Raw genomic sequence first — 5,984 nt, 5'->3', positions numbered from 1 at the left:
CAGTCTTGACCCTGTGCCCAATGGGAACAGTCCAGTCCGAACTGCCAGGCCAAGTCTTCCCTGGACTGGAAACAAGCATCCTAGGACCGGTTTCGGGGTTTCACCCCTCTTCAGCTAGGATAGCTGGACTCCAGTGGCCTGGAGAGCACATGACCCACGCCTGGGCATATCCGTCTCACTCTGGGTGACAAATGCAAAAGCAACAATTGATGGCCAGAATGCAGAACAATGTCATACATTCACCCCAGTATAGAGATCTGGGCCTAAATACATCATTTTTTTTCTGACCATGCAATTCGAGTTTGAACCCGTCCATATGCAAATCAGTCTTGACCCTGTGCCCAATGGGAACAGTCCAGTCTGAACTGCCAGGCCAAGTCTTCCCTGGACTGGAAACAAGCATCCTAGGACCGGTTTCGGGGTTTCACCCCTCTTCAGTCAGGATAGCTTGACTCCAGTGGCATGGAGAGCGCGGGACCCTCGTCTGGGCATAGCCGTCTCACTCGGGGTGGCAAATGCAAAAACAACAATTGATGGACAGAATGCAGAACAATGTCATACATTCACCCCAGTACAGAGATCTGAGCCTAAATACATCATTTTTTTCCTGACCATGCCATTCGAGTTTGAACCCATCCATATGCAAATCAGTCTTGACCCTGTGCCCAATGGGAACAGTCCAGTCCGAACTGCCAGGCCAAGTCTTCCCTGGACTGGAAACAAGCATCCTAGGACCGGTTTCGGGGTTTCACCCCTCTTCAATCAGGATAGCTTGACTCCAGTGACATGGAGAGCACGGGACCCACGTCTGGGCATACCCGTCTCACTCTGGGTGACAAATGCAATTGTGTGTCTTTTGCTTTCGCATAGTACGAGGCATTGCCTTCGACGCCTCCACCTGGCTTTGGCCCACCAACACTTGCTCTCCACGTATTTGGCACTCCTGCTCGTCGACTTCGAAAAGGCCTTCGATATGGTTGATTGGCTGTATCTGGGAGACATGCTCACTGCAGCAGGCCTGGGCCCTCACTTCCGCCACTTGGTTGGAGACCTGTACTTCTGACCCAGAGCGCGGTTGCTTATTAACGGAGTCTTTTCTGACACATTCCCGATCAAAAGGGGAACGAGACAGGGATGTGCCCTCTCGCCCTTCCTTTTTGCCCTGGCGATGAAGCCGCTGGCATGCTTCATTCGGGCCGATGAGCACATCCAAGGTTGGAGATGGAGCGGCTTGCATGAGGATCAGATCGCCCTTTCCGCAGACGACGTCCTGTTTTTTTTAGTTGAACCTGCAAGCTGGGTGTCTGCAGCTCCTTCGCACCTTCAAGCGGGCGTCAGGCCTGAGTCTGAACCCTGCCAAGTCTAACTTAGTCCCCCATTACATATCAAGAGACGGCTTTAATTAGCATTCTACTATCCCGATACGGCGTCAGTTGTTTAAGTACCTGGGTATCTGGATCGCACTCCTACCAGATTTGGCATGGTCATTCAACATCACACCACTGGTTAAGAGAACCAAGACGGATCTGCGCGGCTGGCAGGCTCTCCCGCTCAACCCCTTGGGGAGGATCGTTGGGCCCGATTCACAGAACTAACTTAAGACAAAATCCTAAATTTACTACTTTTGGTATTCACAGAAGTTAGGATTTTATCTTAAGTTTGTCTTAAGACAAACTTAAGAGAGATCTAAGACAGACTTAAGACAGACTTAAGACAAACTTAAGACAGACTTAAGGCAGAAATAAGACAGACTTAAGTTAGGATTTTTTCTTAAGTTTGTCTTAAGTCTGTCTTAAGTTTGTCTTAAGACAAACTTAATGCAAAATCCTAAATTCTGTGAATACCAAAAGTAGTAAGCTTAGGATTTTGTCTTAAGTTAGTTCTGTGAATCGGACCCACCTTGTTTCAAATTATGATTCTCCCCCTCTTTCTATATGTCATCCAAATCCCCCCGTTCCACCTCTCATGAAGTTGGTTCAGGGAACTGGACTGACTGGCCACAGCCTTTCTATGTGGGAGCTCAAGGCCTCGAATGGCTCTTGCCTACTGCCAAATACCGTCTTTTGATGGAGGCATGGGCATGACCAACCTCTACTGTTACTACCTCGAAACCCGCCTGCTAGTCCTACACGATTGGTTCAACTGTGGATTTCTGACCCGGCCTATCGGGTTGAGTTGGATGGGAGGGCCTGTCCCGGATCCAAGCAATGCTATATGGCGACCCGATACCTACTGCACTACCTACAGTGATTCGAGCGGTCTTGGCACTCTTCGCTGCACTACACACAATGGGACACCAGACTCACACAGCAAACACCCCTCTGGCACGGCATGAGACTCTGAGATGTGGCGGCGCGGGAGGACTTCAGGAAATGGGACCTTATAGGTATTTCACAGTTGGGGGACATATGGTCGGGAAACCACATGCACTTCTTTCAGGACTTGCAGGCCTCCTACTCCCTCCACCGATCCCAATTTTACAAGTACCTGCAGCTCCGGCATGCTCTTGCCTTGCACGTCCCCTCAGGTACTATACTTCCAGAGTTCAGTCCCTTGGGGGCCCAGATCATGATGGGTAATTTGGGTAACGTGGGGGTGTCGCATATTTACCTGTCACTGAACAACACTACTCCGATTACACTTGATCCCCTTAGACACCGATGGGAGGCCTGGTTGGGCCCGCTGGAGGAAGAAGACTAGTGTGACACCCTAATGGCCCCTAAAACCATCACTATTTCAGCCCGGCTCCGTGTGGTCCAACTATACTATCTCCACTGTGCATATCTCACTCCTAGTTGCCTTAACCGGGCAAGCTAACTAGCTACCCCGTCCTGCACGTGCTGTGGGTCAGATCCGGCAGACTTCTTCCACATGGTATGGGCATGTCCCCATCACGTTCCATACTGGGATGCTTTGGTGTCGGAACTGACTGACATCCTGGGCTGGGACGTGCCACGTAATCCCCTGAACTTACTCCTGGGTGTCATGGACGATCTAGATGGTTCCCGAGCGGACAAAACCTTTCCAGGTACAGCATTACGGTGGCCAAACGTGACATAGCTGCCACTTGGAAAAGCCCCACTCCACCCAGTATAGCCAAATGGTGCAGGGGCGTCGACTGGTGTGCGGCACAAGAGAAGCCACTGTATGAAGCTAGAGGGAGTCCTGCTAAACATGTTCAGGTGTGGGGTAAATGGTTGGGCTGGGTTGGGTAGGAGATAGTGTGCATTATAAATGACTTATGAGACAGATATTATTGTATCATGACTATGATGAATTCATTTGCTATACATACTTCTCTCCAAACTTCAATAAAATTGGCTACAAAAAAAATCATCACCTCTATAGCCAATTTTCATAACAAACATTTTTTTATGCCAATTCTTCTCTTAATTATGTTGCCTCTTAAGACTCTGCTTATTTTTTCTCTCCACTCTCCCCAACATCCACACCACCAACCCCAGGCCTCTCCATGCCCCCCAACACCCTCCCACCCACATTCCACTGCATTGTGGTGAGGGGAAGGATTGCTCACTTGGCGGCTGAACATGTGGGATTGTCCGTCTTCTATTACATTCTCACTGTTGGCTATTATGTTTGTGGTAATATAGTGTGGTATTTTAATTATATTAATAATATTTGTGTTAATTTATAATAATTATTAAAATTTTTAACAATTTATGTTATTTTTAAGATTTGTGTTAAAATTAAGATATTTGGGGCTACATGCAGGGAGGGACCTGAATCTGGAGAGGGGAGACGGTGCCCGGGCACCCAGCGCCGCGCTGGCAGCCACCGGGAGAGAAAGACTATATGAAAGATGACAGAAGAGGTCATTGTTATAGCCAAGTGGGACTACACAGCACAACAGGACCAAGAACTTGACATAAGGAAGAATGAGCGTTTGTGGCTTCTTGATGATTCAAAAACATGGTGGAGGGTAAGAAATACAGCCAACAAAACTGGATATGTACCATCAAATTATGTGGAACAAAAGAACAGCCTGAAGAAGGGATCTCTTGTTAAAAATCTGAAAGACACACTAGGTTTAGGTAAAACGAGAAGGAAGACCAGTGCTCGAGATTCTTCTCCAACCCCAAGTACAGATGCAGAGTATCCATCTAATGGCAGCAGCGCAGACCGGATTTATGACCTTAACATTCCAGCTTTTGTCAAGTTTGCTTACGTAGCTGAAAGGGAGGATGAACTATCCCTTGTCAAAGGGTCCCGTGTGATAGTTATGGAAAAATGCAGTGACGGCTGGTGGCGAGGTAGTTACAATGGGCAGGTTGGTTGGTTTCCTTCCAACTATGTGATGGGAGAAACAGATGAAGCAACTGCAGATTCACCAAGTTTCCATAGTCTACGCAAAGGGACATCGATGAGTAATGGTCAGAGCACTAAAGTCCTTCATATTGTGCAGACATTGTATCCATTCAGTTCTGTCACAGAAGAAGAACTTAACTTTGAAAAAGGTGAAACCATGGAAGTAATTGAAAAACCAGAAAATGATCCGGATTGGTGGAAGTGTAAAACTTCTCGGGGACAAATAGGCCTTGTTCCCAAAAACTATGTTGTTGTTTTAAGTGATGGTCCCGCAAATACAACTACTTACGTACCTCAGATAAGTTACACTGGCCCATCTACTGCAGGACGATTTGCAGGAAAACCATGGTATTATGGGGATGTCACAAGGCATCAAGCAGAATGTGCGCTAAATGAGCGGGGAATGGAGGGGAACTTCCTTATAAGAGATAGTGAGTCTTCGCCCAGTGACTTCTCTGTATCTTTAAAGGCGATGGGGAAGAACAAGCATTTCAAGGTGCAGTTTATGTCCAGCGTCTATTGCATTGGTCAGCGGCCATCTAACAGCATGGATGAATTGGTGGAACACTACCAAAAGGCTCGCATCTTCACCAGTGAGCAAGGTGAAAAACTATACCTTGTTAAAGCAGTACAGTGACATTGAAGATGGACTGGACCCCAAAAAATCGACATGCCTCAGATAAAGCACCTCATTCTATAGAGCAGCGCTATCTTCAATATGAAAACATTCTAGAACTGTTGACTCTTTTTACGCAACACTTGTTCTGTGCATTATTCTTGTCCATTATTTTCAGTTTTCTCAGCTTTTGTTTGTTGTTCAGCTGTGCCCTGTTGAGGAACTCGCCTGAGGCAACACGACCTGAACCGCTTTTATGCCTGTGAATGAAGTCCACACCTTGCTGCAGGTTTACATATAAATCAACAGTGGAATCGAAAAGTACATCGCTGGAGGGTTCAATTCTAAACAGTATTAATAGTCTCAGAATGCACGTGCAAACAGATTTTTAATTTAGATTTCTACTATTGGGTACAATTTGAGTGTATTGAATCTATAGCTGATCAAGTGAAATATGGTAGTCCTAAGATTTGTGAGTTCTGTAACTTTGTCGCTTACCAAGTACAAATGTATTTTACCAAAGTTCCTAGAATTTAGAAGCACTCTGCGTTGGACTCTGCTGTGGCATTGTCTCTGTCGATTTGTGAAGAGTACACCAATTACGATCATGTATTAGGACTTCTAACACTATTCAGGTATGATTATAGCTAAAGAAAAGTAGAATCTAGCAGAATTCATATTTAATAACCGCAAACAGGTTTATCATTAGATCAGATTCATTTTTTTTGAAGAAAGAATTGTTGAATATAAGGCATCCATCTTGATTCAAAAAGAGGAAATGCACATTCACCATGTAATTTGATCTAATCTTTTTTTGAAGTGAACAGTTGAGTATTAAATATCTGACTCAAGCTAAGTGGAGACCAAGTAGAGTGATACAAGGGGCATTTGTCCACACCTTTGTTTTTGCTTCAGTCAGAAAAATCTAATTCAAAAAGTAAATGACTAGCGTATTGCACAGCACAATGTTTATTTATGGAAGGATTTGCATTCCTCTCCCTCTTTATTTATTTTTTATAATGTATTGTAGATTTCCTGTTTT

General features: G+C 45.6%; 1 pseudogene; it reads left to right on the top strand.

Moving 5' to 3' along the window:
* Positions 1-3,746: 3,746 nt before the first annotated feature.
* On the top strand, positions 3,747-4,984 carry LOC146854954 (cytoplasmic protein NCK2 pseudogene; annotated as a pseudogene).
* Positions 4,985-5,984: the final 1,000 nt, after the last annotated feature.

Source organism: Triturus cristatus, chromosome 4_1 (assembly GCF_964204655.1).
Source record: "Triturus cristatus chromosome 4_1, aTriCri1.1, whole genome shotgun sequence".
NCBI classification, from domain to species: Eukaryota; Metazoa; Chordata; class Amphibia; order Caudata; family Salamandridae; genus Triturus; species Triturus cristatus.
Note: the sequence above shows the minus strand (reverse complement) of the source record. Positions and strands in the feature narration are given on the sequence as shown.